The following is a 14,383-nucleotide window of genomic DNA, read 5'->3' on the forward strand; positions in this document are numbered from 1 at the left end:
TGCGAGCCAGGCCTAATCGCCCAACATCAGTGTCCAACCTCACTTATGCTCTTGTGGCTAAATGGAAGCAAGTCCCCGCAGCAATGTTCCACCATGTAGTGGAAAGCCTTCCCAGAAGACTCGAGGCTGTTGTAGCAGAAAAGGGGGGTCCAACTCCATACTAATGCCCATGATTTTGGAATGAGATGTTTGACAAGTAGGTGTCCACATACTTTTGGTTATTTAGTGCATGTTCTCACAGTTCTCAATACTTCATTTGTTCTCAACAACTGTGACTGAGTTTTCCCATTCATATAACTCCAACAATACAATACAAAACATGTTAGCTAAAGCAATCTGTCCATTCTCCCCCATATAAAACAGTGCCAGTGGCTGATTCTTTACGAGCAGTGAGAAAGACTATTTTTCTCACCTCGGTCTCTCTCGCTCCACTCCAGATCACACTATACAGACTCACACATTTCCCCTCGACCTCTCTCCAGCCTCTCTCCAGTCCTCATCCATGAGTAACACATACACTAACAGACATATGACAGACACATCTTATCCTTATCCTCTATTCTCCCTCTATCCTCCCTTCCTCCATTCTCCATTCTTTGTCCCTGGTGTGGCATTGCCATTGAAGCTTGTTTAGGCCGGCCACACAAAGACACCCTTTCAACGCTAGAATAAAGTACTCTCCAGCGACGATGTGTTTGAAAGCACACGTAAGACTCCCTCGTCTGCCGATTCAGACAAATAGCCCCACATCAGATAAAGGCTTTTTCAATTTCAAAAATTCCTTCCACTTTGAAGGCTGTTTACAGCACCTCCATCATTTGCATATTTTCTTTGCATGTTTTCTGTATTTTCTTCTTTTGTTGCGTAAGAATTAATGATGGTATGGAAGCATAGAGGGATGGATAGGAGAGCGAGGAATCACACCTTTGTCTGGTTATTGTGCTCTCTGTTTTTCAAGGAGAACAGTAATTGCTTGATTTATCCTTGAGCTGTAATATGAGTTGTTGGAGAGTATTGTTTTGATGCCGACGGCATTCCATTTCATTATGAAGGGTAAGTACGCCATCAAACAACAGAATATGGAATATACAGTATGTATGAACATACTGTATGGAAATGAGCAGGGTGGGCTGGTCGAAATTGACACACCAATTTTTTTTTAAATATCCGTACTACGACGGTGGATGGGTCATTCCACGAAAATAGTATGTTAAGTAGAAATTGTGCACCAATATTGAATTTTAAAAGCCTGTTCTATTGAAGGTGCACTATGCAGAAATCACTCCACCATTTCCTGGTTGCTAAAATTCTTATAGTTCGCCGAATTTCTGTTTATGTGACAAAACAAGCAAGTATAGTTTAGAGACCATTGTACCATCTAAACTGCGGTGATATATTTTCCATAACAAAAAAACCATTGTATTTTCAGCTGTTTGAAGCTGGTGTACAAAAGTAAAAGAAGCAAAAATGAAACTTAGGAATGATAAGCTTAGAAATAGTGCATATAGAACAGATCTACCGCTTCTTAGACTTGCTTTCAATGAGAATGACAGATCTATAACTCATATCTTTATGTGAAATTTGTCAGGTCGCCCAAAAAGTTACATACTGCAGCTTTAAATATAGTGCCCTTTAATATAGACCACACTAAGAAATATGAATAAAGACTTGCTAAAATCTCTTTCCATCAACCCTGTGTTACTTCTACAAAGTTTTATCCCACTTAACCCCAACATTTCACCAAAACTGTAAAGCCCTAGTTATTGTGTTGCTTTGACAAAATCATTTCTGAAGATTATCATATCTTTAATGTGATTGTGATTAATTTACGTTTGTCCCTCAATGTAAATTCAACCTTGTTACGTGAACTGAGCTCTTGCTTTAATATGGAGAAACTATTCCTTTAAAAAAAATTTTTTTTTTCAAATTGAACATTGAACACGTAATAGTCAAATCATAAAAGCAGGTGAGCTGGTTCTACTCTTTTTGACAATTATGTGGTGTTTTTTTATTTTATTTTATTTAAACTCTTGAGATGGGAAAACATGTATTTTTATGAAGTTGAACATGTGCCCGTTATGACAATGTTAAAATTAGGTGAAATCAAATGGTTTTTTTTGGACAAAGTTACACTTCTCAAAAGGCACCAAATTGGTCGAAGGACTCGGATATTGCTTTTCAGCCTGTCGCTAACTCCAGCAGGAGTTTTACTGCGCGTACATGTTGCATGTGGCTAGTCGAACACCGCACTCTTCTTAGAGACAATACTGAAACATCAATCCATGAGTCAATGCCACATTTTCATTTGTGCCAAAACCCAATAGTTTTTGCTGTTATCTTGCAAATTCAGCAGGCTATGGTGTAAAATAGGCTTGTTGAAGTGTCATCTTTATTTTATTACTTATTGTTAATGCTGTCTTTGGTGTGCTTGGTGTGCTTATCAATGCACAAGCACATTTTTTCCCCACTCCTATAAGTCATAAACAAATTTTACTGTGCATGAAGTTTCAAATAAACTCAGCAAAAAAAGAAACATCCCTTTTTTCAGGACCATGTCTTTCAAATATAATTTGTTAAAATCCAAATAACTTCACAGATCTTCATTGTAAAGGTTTAAAACACTGTTTCCCATGCTTGTTCAAAGGAACAATAAAAAATGAATGAACATGCACCTGTGGAACGGTCGTTAAGTAACTAACAACTTACAGACGGTAGGCAATTAAGGTCACAGTTATGAAAACTTAGGACACTAAAGAGGCCTTTCTACTGACTCTGAAAAACACCAAAAGAAAGATGCTCAGGGTCCCTGTTCATCTGCATGAATGTGCCTTAGGCATGATACAAGGAGGCATGAGGACTGCCAATGTGTCCAGGGCAATAAATTGCAATGTCCGTACTGTGAGACGCCTAAGACAGAGCTACAGGGAGACAGGATGGACAGCTGATTGTCCTCACAGTGGCAGACCACGTGTAACAACACCTGCACAGGATCGGTACATCCGAACCCCACACCTGCGGGACAGGTACAGGATGGCAACAGCAACTGCCAGGGTTACACCAGGAACGCACAATCCCTCCATCAGTGCTCACACTGTCTGCAACAGGCTGAGAGAGGCTGGACTGAGGGCTTGTAGGCCTGTTGTAAGGCAGGTTCTCACCAGACATCACCGGCAACAACGTAGCCTATGGGCACAAACCCACCATCGCTGGACCAGACAGGACTGGTAAAAAGTGCTCTTCACTGACGAGTCAACGGTTTTGTCTCACCAGGGGTGATGGTCGGATTTGCGTTTATCGTCATAGGAATGAGCGTTACACCGAGGCCTGTACTCTGGAGCGGGATCGATTTGGAGGGTCCGTCATGGTCTGGGGCGGTGTGTCACAGCATCATCGGACTGAGCTTGTTGTCATTGCAGGCAATCAGAGAAGACATCCTCCTCTCTCATGTAGTACCCTTCCTGCAGGCTCATCCTGACATGACCCGCCAGCATGACAATGCCACCAGCTATACTGCTCATTCTGTGCATGATTTCCTGCAAGACAGGAATGTCAGTGTTCTGCCATGGCCAGCGAAGGGCCCGGATCTCAATCCCATTGTGCACATCTGGGATCCGTTGGATCTTCCATTTAAGAATGATGGAGGCCACTGTGTTCTTGGGGACCTTCAAATCTGCAGACATTTTTTGGTACCCTTCCTGTGCCTCGACACAATCCTGTCTCGGAGCTCTACAGACAATTCCTTCGACCTGATGGCTTGGTTTTTGCTCTGACCTGCACTCTCAACTGTGGGACCTTTATATAGAGAGTTGTGTGCCTTTCCAAATCATGTCCAATCAATTGGATTTACCACAGGTGCACTCCAAGTTGTAAAATCATCTGAAGGATGATCAATGGAAATAGGATGCACCGGAGCTCAATTTTGAGTCTCAGAGCAAAGGGTTTGAATACTTATGTAAATAAGGTGTTTTGTAATAAATGTGCAAAAATCTCTAAACCTGTTTTCGCTTTGTCATTTGTATTTATTTATTTTATTTCACCTTTTATTTAACTAGGTAGGCTAGTTGAGAACAAGTTCTCATTTACAATTGCCACCTGGCCAAGATAAAGCAAAGCAGTTCGACACATACAACGACACAGAGTTACACATGGAGTAAAACAAACATACAGTCAATAATACAGTAGAAAAATAAGTCTATATACGATGTGAGCAAATGAGGTGAGATAAGGGAGGTAAAGGCAAAAAAAAGGTAATGGTGGCGAAAACAAATACAATATAGCAAGTAAAACACTGGAATGGTAGATTTGCAGTGGAAGAATGTGCTAAGTAGAGATATAAATAACGGGGTGCAAAGGAGCTAAATAAATAAATACAGTAGGGGGAGAGGTAGTTGTTTGGGCTAAATTATAGATGGGCTATGTACAGGTGCAGTAATCTGTGAGCTGCTCTGACAGCTGGTGCTTAAAGCTAGTGAGGGAGATAAGTGTTTCCAGTTTGAGATTTTTGTAGTTCGTTCCAGTCATTGGCAGCAGAGAACTGGAAGGAGAGGCGGCCAAAGGAAGAATTGGTTTTGGGGGTGACCAGAGAAATATACCTCCTGGAGCACGTGCTACAGGTGGGTACTGCTATGGTGACCAGCGAGCTGAGATAAGGGCATTATGGGTTATTGTGTCGATTGATGAGGAAAACAGTTTATATAATATATTTTAGAACAAGGCTGTAACGTAACAAAATCTGGGAAACGCCAAGGGGCCTGAAAACTTTCCAAATGCAATGTGTGTGTGTGTGTGTTTGCGTGCATGTATATGAAGCAGTCTGCTTCTCGATGCTCTTCAGGTAGAGCAGAGCATTCAGACCCAGGTAGTAGTCCTCTATCAGGGTGAAGTCCTGGTTTTGCACAGCACCGCAGATCTGTCGTTGTGTCGTACAGTTGTGTTGTTGTATTCATTCACACATGGACGTACAGCTGTGGGAAATAACAGGTTTTTCCTGGCACAGGTTTTAGTGTCTAACTATTGCTAGAAGACACTATAGTGCCGTTATGCCCACACATGGCCAATGCCAACCACACACACATTCAGACTTCAGATAAGTAGACAACATGGACTTAAGGTCAACTTATCTGAATAGGGTCCTAAGCGATGTATCTGTCACTAGCAGGCTACTGTATATTTCTAAGATGTAGCAGAAGACACACAGTGCTGCAGGTGGCCTAATGTGTCAAAACCACATCCCTCCCTACACTGTTTCCTTTTACACTTTAACGCATGAGGGGAGCACCTCTGGCCTTGAGGAAATTAAGACACTAAAAAGTCAAAGTATGGGGAAAAAAAATCATTGACCCTACTACAGGTAGTTAACCACATATTCAGATACATCTGGGAAGTTACAGAAGGGGGTTTATTGAAATGTATTCTGTATGGTAAGTAACCATTTAGTGATGACATACAGCAGTGGTAGATGCTTATGCCATCAAACACACAGAGAGAAGGGAAAAAACCCCACTGTTGCTTGCTCTCATAACCAACCCTCTCATAAGTGACACACATGGTGTAATGTGTACGCTAATAACCAGGAAACAGGTACAGGGAGTGAATTTAATAAATGGAACAAAACAAGAGTAGTGTACAGACATGAATCACATAAACAGAAACAATAACGCCTGAGGAAAGTACCAAAGGGAGTGACAGATATAGGGGAGGTAATCAGGAAGGTGATGGAGTCCAGGTGAGTCTCATGAGGCGCGCGTAACGATGCTGACATGTGTGCGTAATAATGAGTAAACTGGCGACAACGAGCACCAGAGAGGAGGAGCGGGAGTAGACGTGACAAATGGGCCTTTTCTCATTTGGGAAAAGGCTGCCCTCCACCCTCTCTCCTCCGTGACCCGAAAACTGATGTGGTCGAGGAGATGCCAATTCGTTAGTAGGTCGAACGGAGGAGTGTCCCCTCAATAGCCACCTTTCATTGACGATAGTCATGTGTGTCCTACCTGAGTCCTTTGCGGAAGAGCTTTGAAATCTGCCACACCCCCTTTGAATCTGCTTTTAAGATGCACTGCACAGCTAACTTACCTCGTTTTTATTACTTGTGCACATTTATTTTGGGATCCACCCATGTAAACATAATTTACCTGATGATGCGTGAATGAAAAAGAGATTCTAATTTCATAGAAGCTAGCCATTCTCTTATCCTCCTCTGTTCCTCTGGTGATGTAGAGGTTAACGCAGGCCCTGCAGTCCCCAGCATCACTCCCATTCCCCAGGCACTCTCATTTGTTGACTTCTGTAACCGTAAAAGCCTTGGTTTCATGCATGTTAACATAAGAAGCCTCCTCCCTAAGTTTTTCCCCCACTGCTTTAGCACACTCCGCCAACCCTGATGTCGTAGCTGTGTCTGAATCCTGGCTTAGGAAAACCACCAAAAATGGTGGAATTTCCATCCCTAACTATAACATTTTCTGACAAGATAGAACTGCCAAAGGGGGCGGAGTTGCAATCTACTGCAGAGATACCCTGCAGAGTTCTGTCATTACTATCCAGGTCTGTGCCCAAACAATTCGAGCTTCTACTTTTAAAAATGCACCTTTCCAGAAACAAGTCTCTCACCGTTGCCGCTTGTTATAGACCGCCTTCAGCCCCCAGCTGTGTATTGAACACCATATATGAATTGATTGCCCCTCATCTATCTTCAGAGTTCGTACTGTTAGGTGACCTAAACTGGGATATGCTTAACACCCCGGCCGTCCTACAATCTAAGCTAGTTGCCCTCAATTTCACACAAATTATCAAGGAACCTACCAGGTACAACCCTAAATCTGTAACCATGGGCACCTTCTTAGATATCATCCTGACCAACTTGCTCTCTAAATACACATCTGCTGTCTTCCACCAGGATCTCAGTGATCACTGCCTCATTGCCTCCGTGTCTCCGCGCGTAATGGGTCAACGGTCAAACGACCACCCCTCATCACTGTCAAACACTCCCTAAAACACTTCAGTGAGCAGACCTTTCTAATCAACCTGGCCCGGGTATCCTGGAAGGATATTGACCTCATACCGTCAGTAGAGGATGCCTGGTTGCTCTTCAAAAGTGATTTCTTCACCAGCTTAAATAAGCATGCCCCTTTCAAACAATGTAGAATTAAGAAAAACTGGGAATATGCTTAACACCCCGGCCGTCCTACAATCTAAACTAAATGCCCTCAATTTCACCCAAATTATCATGGAACCTACCAGGTACAACCCAAATCTGTAAACTAGGGCACCCTCATAGATATCATCCTGACCAATCTGCCCTCTAAATATACCTCTGCTGTCTTCAACCAGGATCTCAGCGATCACTACCTCATTGCCTGCGTCCATAATGGGTCCGCGGTCAAATGACCACCCCTCATCACAGTCAAACGCTCCCTAAAACACTTCAGCGAGCAGGCCTTTCTAATCGACCTGGGCCGGGTATCCTGGAAAGATATTGACCTCATTCCGTCAGTAGAGGATGCCTGGTTAGTCTTTAAAAGTACTTTCCTCACCATCTTAAATAAGCATGCCCCGTTCAAAAAATGTAGAACAGATATAGCCCTTAGTTCACCCCAGACTTGATTGTCCTTGACCAGCACAAAAACATTCTGTGGCGTATTGCATTAGCATCGAATAGTCCCCGCGAAATGCAACTTCAGGGAAGTCAGGAACCAATATACTCAGTCAGTTAGGAAAGCTAAGGCTTGCTTTTTCTAACAGAAATTTGCATCCTGTTGCACTAATTCCCAAAAATTTTGGGACACCATAAAGTCCATGGAAAATAAGAGCACCTCCTCCCAGCTGCCCACAGCACTGAGGATAGGAAACACTGTCACCACCAATAAATATACGATAATCGATAGTTTCAATAAGCATTTTTCTACGGCTGGCCATGCTTTCCACCTGGCTACCCCTACCCCGGCAAACATCTTTGCACCCCCTGCAGCAACTTTCCCAAGCCCCCCTGCTTCTCCTTCACCCAAATCTAGACAGCTGATGTTCTGAAAGAGCTGCAAAATCTGGATACTTTCAAATCAGCTGGGCTAGACAATCTGGACCCTGTCTTTCTAAAATTATCCGCCGAAATTGTTGCAACGCCTATTACTAGCCTGCTCTACCTCTCTTCCATATCGTCTGAGATCCCCAAAGATTGGAAAGCTGCCATGGTCATCCCCCTCTTCAAAGGGGGAGACACTCTAGACCCAAACTGTGACAGACCTATTTCCATCCTGCCCTGCCTTTCTAAAATCTTCGAAAGCCAAGTTAACAGATCACCGACCATTTAGAATCCCACTGTATCTTCTCCACTATGCAATCTGGTTTCTGAGCTGGTCATTGGTGCACCTCAGCCACGCTCAAGGTCCTAAAGGATATCATAACCGCCATCGATAAAAAACAGTACTGTGCAGCTGTCTTCATCGACCTGGCCAAGGCTTTTGACTCTGTCAATCACTGCATTGTTATCGGCAGACTCAACAGACTCATCAACTACTTCTCAAATCAAATCAAATTTTATTTGTCACATACACATGGTTAGCAGATGTTAATGCGAGTGTAGCGAAATGCTTGTGCTTCTAGTTCCGACAATGCAGTAATAACGAACAAGTAATCTAACTAACAATTCCAAAAAAACTACTGTCTTATACACAGTGTAAGGGGATAAAGAATATGTACATAAGGATATATGAATGAGTGATGGTACAGAGCAGCATAGGCAAGACACAGTAGATGATATCGAGTACAGTATATACATATGAGATGAGTATGTAAACCAAGTGGCATAGTTAAAGTGGCTAGTGATACATGTATTACATAAGGATGCAGTCGATGATACAGAGCACAGTATCTACGTATGCATATGAGATGAATAATGTAGGGTAAGTAACATTATACAAGGCAGCATTGTTTAAAGTGGCTAGTGATATATTTACATCATTTCCCATCAATTCCCATTATCAAAGTGGCTGGAGTAGAGTCAGTGTCATTGACAGTGTGTTGGCAGTAGCCACTCAATGTTAGTGGTGGCTGTTTAACAGTCTGATGGCCTTGAGATAGAAGCTGTTTTTCAGTCTCTCGGTCCCAGCTTTGATGCACCTGTACTGACCTCGCCTTCTGGATGACAGCGGGGTGAACAGGCAGTGGCTCGGGTGGTTGATGTCCTTGATGATCTTTATGGCCTTCCTGTAGCATCGGGTGGTGTAGGTGTCCTGGAGGGCAGGTAGTTTGCCCCCGGTGATGCGTTGTGCAGACCTCACTACCCTCTGGAGAGCCTTACGGTTGAGGGCGGTGCAGTTGCCATACCAGGCGGTGATACAGCCCGCCAGGATGCTCTCGATTGTGCATCTGTAGAAGTTTGTGAGTGCTTTTGGTGACAAGCCGAATTTCTTCAGCCTCCTGAGGTTGAAGAGGCGCTGCTGCGCCTTCCTCACGATGCTGTCTGTGTGAGTGGACCGAGGTCAGTGTGTCAAATCGGAGGGCCTGTTGTCCGGACCTCTGGCAGTCTCTATGGGGTGCCACAGGATTCAATTCTCAGGCTGACTCTTTTCTCTGTATTTATCATTGATGTCACTCTTGCTGTTGGCGATTCTCTGATTTACCTCTATGCAAACGACACCATTCTGTATACATCTGGCCCGTCTTTGGACACTGTGCTAACGAACCTCCAAACGAGCTTCAACACCATACAACACTCCTTCCATGGCCTCCAACTGCTTTTAAATGCTAGTAAAACTAAGTGCATGCTCTTCAACCGATTGCTGCCTGCACCCTCCCACCCGACTAGCATCACTACTCTGGACGGTTCTGACCTAGAATATGTGGACAACTACAAATACCTAGGTGTCTGGTTAGACTGTAAACTCTCCTTCCACACTCACATTAAGCATCTCAAATCCAAAATTAAATCAGCTTCCTATTTAGCAAAAAAGCCTCCTTCATTCATGCTGCCAAACATACCCTCGTAAAACTGACTATCCTACCGATCCTTTACTTCGACGACGTCATTTACAAAATAGCCTCCAACACTCTACTAAGCAAATTGGATGTAGTCTATCAGAGTGCCATCCGTTTTGTCACCAAAGCCCCATATACTACCCACCACTGCGACCTGTATGCTCCCGTTGGCTGGCCCTCGCTACATATTCATTGCCAAACCCACTGGCTCCAGGTCATCTATAAGTCTTTGCTAGGTAAAGCCCCATGTTATCTCAGCTCACTGGTCACCATAGCAACACCCACCCGTAGCACGCACTCCAGCAGGTATATTTTACTGGTCATCTCCAAAGCCAACACTTCCTTTGGCTGCCTTTCCTTCCAGTTCTTTGCTGCCAATGACTGGAACGAATTGCAAAAATCACTGAAGCTGGAGACTTATATCTCCCTCTTTAACTTTAAGCACCATCTGTCAGAGCAGCTTTCCGATCACTGTCCCTGTACACAGCCAATCTGTAAATAGCACAAGCAACTACCTTATCCTGATAATATTACTTACCCTCTTGCTCTTTTGCATATCAGTATCTCCACTTGCACATCACCATCTGCACATCTATCACTTCAGTGTTAATGCTAAGTTGTAAATATTTCACCTCTATGGCCTATTGATATCCTTACCTCCCTACTCTTCTACATTTGCACACACTGTACATAGATTGTTCTATTGTGTTATTGACTCTACGCTTGTTTATGTGTAACTGTGTTGTTGTTTTTGTCACACTGCTTTGCTTTATCTTGGCCAGGTCACAGTTGTAAATGAAAACTTGTTCTCAACTGGCCTACCTGGTTAAACAAAGGTAGAATAAAATAAAAAGCTTACCTTTCACCTTTTTCAAAAGGAGGCGAGAGAGGATGGAGGTGAGAGGACACAGTTGAGCAAATCCAATTGAGAAAAGGCCCTCGATATCCTCATTGGTGACTCGACCCAACATGTACCTTCCACACCTGCCATCTTTCCCTAATAGGCTAAGCATTTTATTTCCTGCCATCTTTCCCTAATAGGCTAAGCATTTTATTTCCTGTCATCTTTCCCTAATAGGCTAAGCATTTTATTTTCTGTCACAGAGGCTCTCAGCTATTTATGCTACATTATTTAGTGGCATAACGACAATGTTGCATTTATTTATTTATAAACAGATTTCTGAGGCTGGGATCCCCTGCTGAGATAATAGGTTTATTTGCTCTAGCAATTTGTTCAGTGTATTATATTAGGATTTACATGAAGCTTGTTACTGTCAATCTGTTGCCATAGCAGCCGGGGGTATACACACCCAAACCGTGACATTAGGTGACAAAGCTTTGAGTGAAAGAAGAGAATGTTTTGGTGTTGGGAAAGGTGGAAGGGAGAGAGAGAAGAGGAGAGGAGAGGAGAGCTTAAAAAAACATTTGGTCTTTCTTTACTTAAACAAACTCAAACTCACCCCCCTTAAAAATACAAAAACAAAAATATATCCTGTACTGCATACATTTACCATACTCATCTTTCTATCTAACACATGATCCAAACCAACATCACAATACCCACTCCTATAACTGTATATCCAAAACATCTTCCCCGCTATACAGACAGCCCCCCCAACACACCATGTCTCCTCAAACATCTCTACACATTTTATATTTTATAGAGCTCAAACTCAACCCTAAGGCGCGCAGAGACCATCCCATTAAACAATAGTAAAGAGTCTGTTATCCCCCCCACCTTTGACCCTGTTCCTCCTTGTTAGCCAAATAGCTAACTTTGCCTGAGCAAACAGAAAGTTCAACAAAACACATTTGCCTTTCTCCTTGCTCGAATACCTGTATCCCATTATGAACATCTCAACAGTAAACACCACCCCCAACCTCTCACACAGACATTCCAACAGAGACATTAAAGGCATTAACCTGGTGCACACAGAAAACACATGAATCACAGTTTCTTTCATTTTACAGAAAGGACACCCCTGCCCGATTCCCGTTTCAACCCGTGCCAACCAGCTGTTAGTGGCCAGGGCTCCATGAAGAACCCTCCCCTGGAGGTCCCCTGACCTCTTTGGTACTGGGGGTTTGTAGAGCCCCTTCCACCTAAAACCCACCATACTCTCCGCCCCACATACCCCCTGCCACTGATGTGCCTTCACTCCTGTTAGGCTCCTAATGTTCCTAACCTTAACCCAGAGGTTGTAGAGGGCTTTACCTCCCACATCCTCAAACTCGGAGTGTTAAAATCTAACAAGTCCTCCAGACCCCCTTGCCAGTCTCCAGTCTCTGCCGTCACCTGCAGTGGTGGAAACATTGGTGGCCCCTCTCCCTGTGGCCGCTCAAACATCCCTCTTACCGGCTCAGACAGTGCCTCCTGGACCTTAGCAGCTGCCAGGCCCTCAGCATTGCAGAGTAAAAATCTGAGAGACCTGCTGTACTCAGCCTCTCCAACTTCATGAGGAACAGCTGCGAGTCCAACCCTAATCCGCCAGCTCTCCTCAGCAGCGCGCATGCTGGTTCCCTCCAGCCAACATCAGCATGGTAGCCTGAAAGCAGCCATCCTGCTCTCCAGTTCCACCAGGCCCTATCCTCCTTCGTGAACGGACTTGTACAACACTGCCGCCCTCAGCCAGTGATGGCCCGACCAGAAGAAGTCCACCAGCTTGCGTTGCAGGTCTGCGAGCAGACCGGCGGGGGGGGTTGAGGACAGCCAGTTTATGCCAAAGGGAAGATGCTACCAGGTTGTTAATTATCAGCACCCTCCCTCTATATGACACTTGGGACATGAGCCACCTCCACCTGGCCAGTTTTGTCACCACTGCCTGTGACAACCACTCCCAGTTCTTCCTTACCCACTTCTCTGAGCCCAGGTACACCCCCATCACTTTAAGCCCTTCACAACCCCACTGCAAACCCCCTGGAATTAGAGGAGGAGCCCTATCCCCCCATAACAGAGCTTTGCTCTTGCCCCAGTTTATTTTAGCTAATGAAGCTCCCTCGTACACCTTCAGACTGGTCTCTAGTGCCTGCATATCCTGATCATCCCTGACCATCACAGAAACATCATCTGCATATGCTGACACTGCTATGCCTGTCACCGCATCCATTCCTGTCCAGGACACTCCCTGCAGTCTTCTGCGTAGCAGTCCTAAAAAAGGCTCAATGGCTAATGTGTATAACTGCCCAGATAGAGGGCATCCTTGTCTAATGCCCCATCTCACCCAGACTGGCCTACTGAGCCCCCCTCCCACCTTGATCATACATGACGCCCCAGCATACAACAGCTTCACACATGTCAAAAAACTCTTCCCAAACCCAAACACAGACATCACATTAAACAGATACTCATGGTCCACTCTATCAAAAGCCTTCTCTTGATCTAAAGAGACCAGTCCAAAGTTCACATTAGAACCTATTGACAAGTCCAACATGCCCCTAATTAAGAACAAGTGATTGAGTGTCCGTGATTGAGCGTCCCGGTACAGAATATGTTTGGTCCTGATGTACTATAGAGTCCAGATGGGACTTCAGTCTGTTAGAGAGGACCTAGGCAAATATATTGTAGTCCGCACAGAGTAATGCCAAAGGACTCCAGTTCTTAAGTTCACACAAGTCCCCTTTTTTGGGCAGGAGAGTCAGAACCACCCAACGGCAGCTCATCGGCAACTCTCCTACCTTGACGCATTCACGCAACACGCAAAATAAATCCTGTCCAATTATTCCCCAGAATTTTTTATAAAACTCCACTGGGAGTTCATCGACCCCCGTTGCACGACCGGGGGACATCTGGGTTACGGCCTCTGCCAGTTCCTGGGACAACAGAGGAATGTCCATTTCATCCCTTTGTTCCAGAGAGAGCTTAGGGAGTTCTGCAAACAAGACCTGAGCACACATAGGATCACACAGTTCTGCCCTATACAATTCAGTATAAAACTCCACAGTCCGCTCCCGCATCGCCCCCACCACAGAGGTCACCCGCCCATCAGACAGCCGTAGACAATGCATACCCTTGGCTTCACCGCTCTGTCTTTCCAAACCAAAGAAGAAGGAGCTGTGAGCATCCATCTCCTTGAGCATGGAGAACCTAGCTCTTATAAGTGCTCTCTTTGCTTTAACCTGGAAAAAACTGCCCAGGTCCCTACGCAATTCGGCTAAATTAGCCTGGAGGCCTACATTGCCTTGCCCAACCATCTCTACCTCTATCTCACTAATACAATGCTCTAGTTCCCCCAATACTCTGCTAGCCTCTGAGGATGAGAGAGCTGTGTACTGTTGACAGAAAAGCCGAATTTGGACTTTCCCCACATCCCACCATTGACTCAGAGACTCATACTCCTCTCTTCACTGCCCCCACCTTTCCCAAAAGGTCTGGAAACCTGAGCAAAAAGTGGCATCTTGTAAGAGCTTTACATTG

The 14,383-nt window shown here is 44.4% G+C and overlaps 1 pseudogene; it reads right to left on the minus strand.

The window, feature by feature from the left end:
* LOC112226372 overlaps nucleotides 1–14,383 on the minus strand; it is a 161,029-nt pseudogene that overhangs the window by 23,249 nt on the left and 123,397 nt on the right.

The sequence above is a fragment of the Oncorhynchus tshawytscha genome, linkage group LG28, assembly GCF_018296145.1.
Source record: "Oncorhynchus tshawytscha isolate Ot180627B linkage group LG28, Otsh_v2.0, whole genome shotgun sequence".
In the NCBI taxonomy this organism is placed as follows: domain Eukaryota; kingdom Metazoa; phylum Chordata; class Actinopteri; order Salmoniformes; family Salmonidae; genus Oncorhynchus; species Oncorhynchus tshawytscha.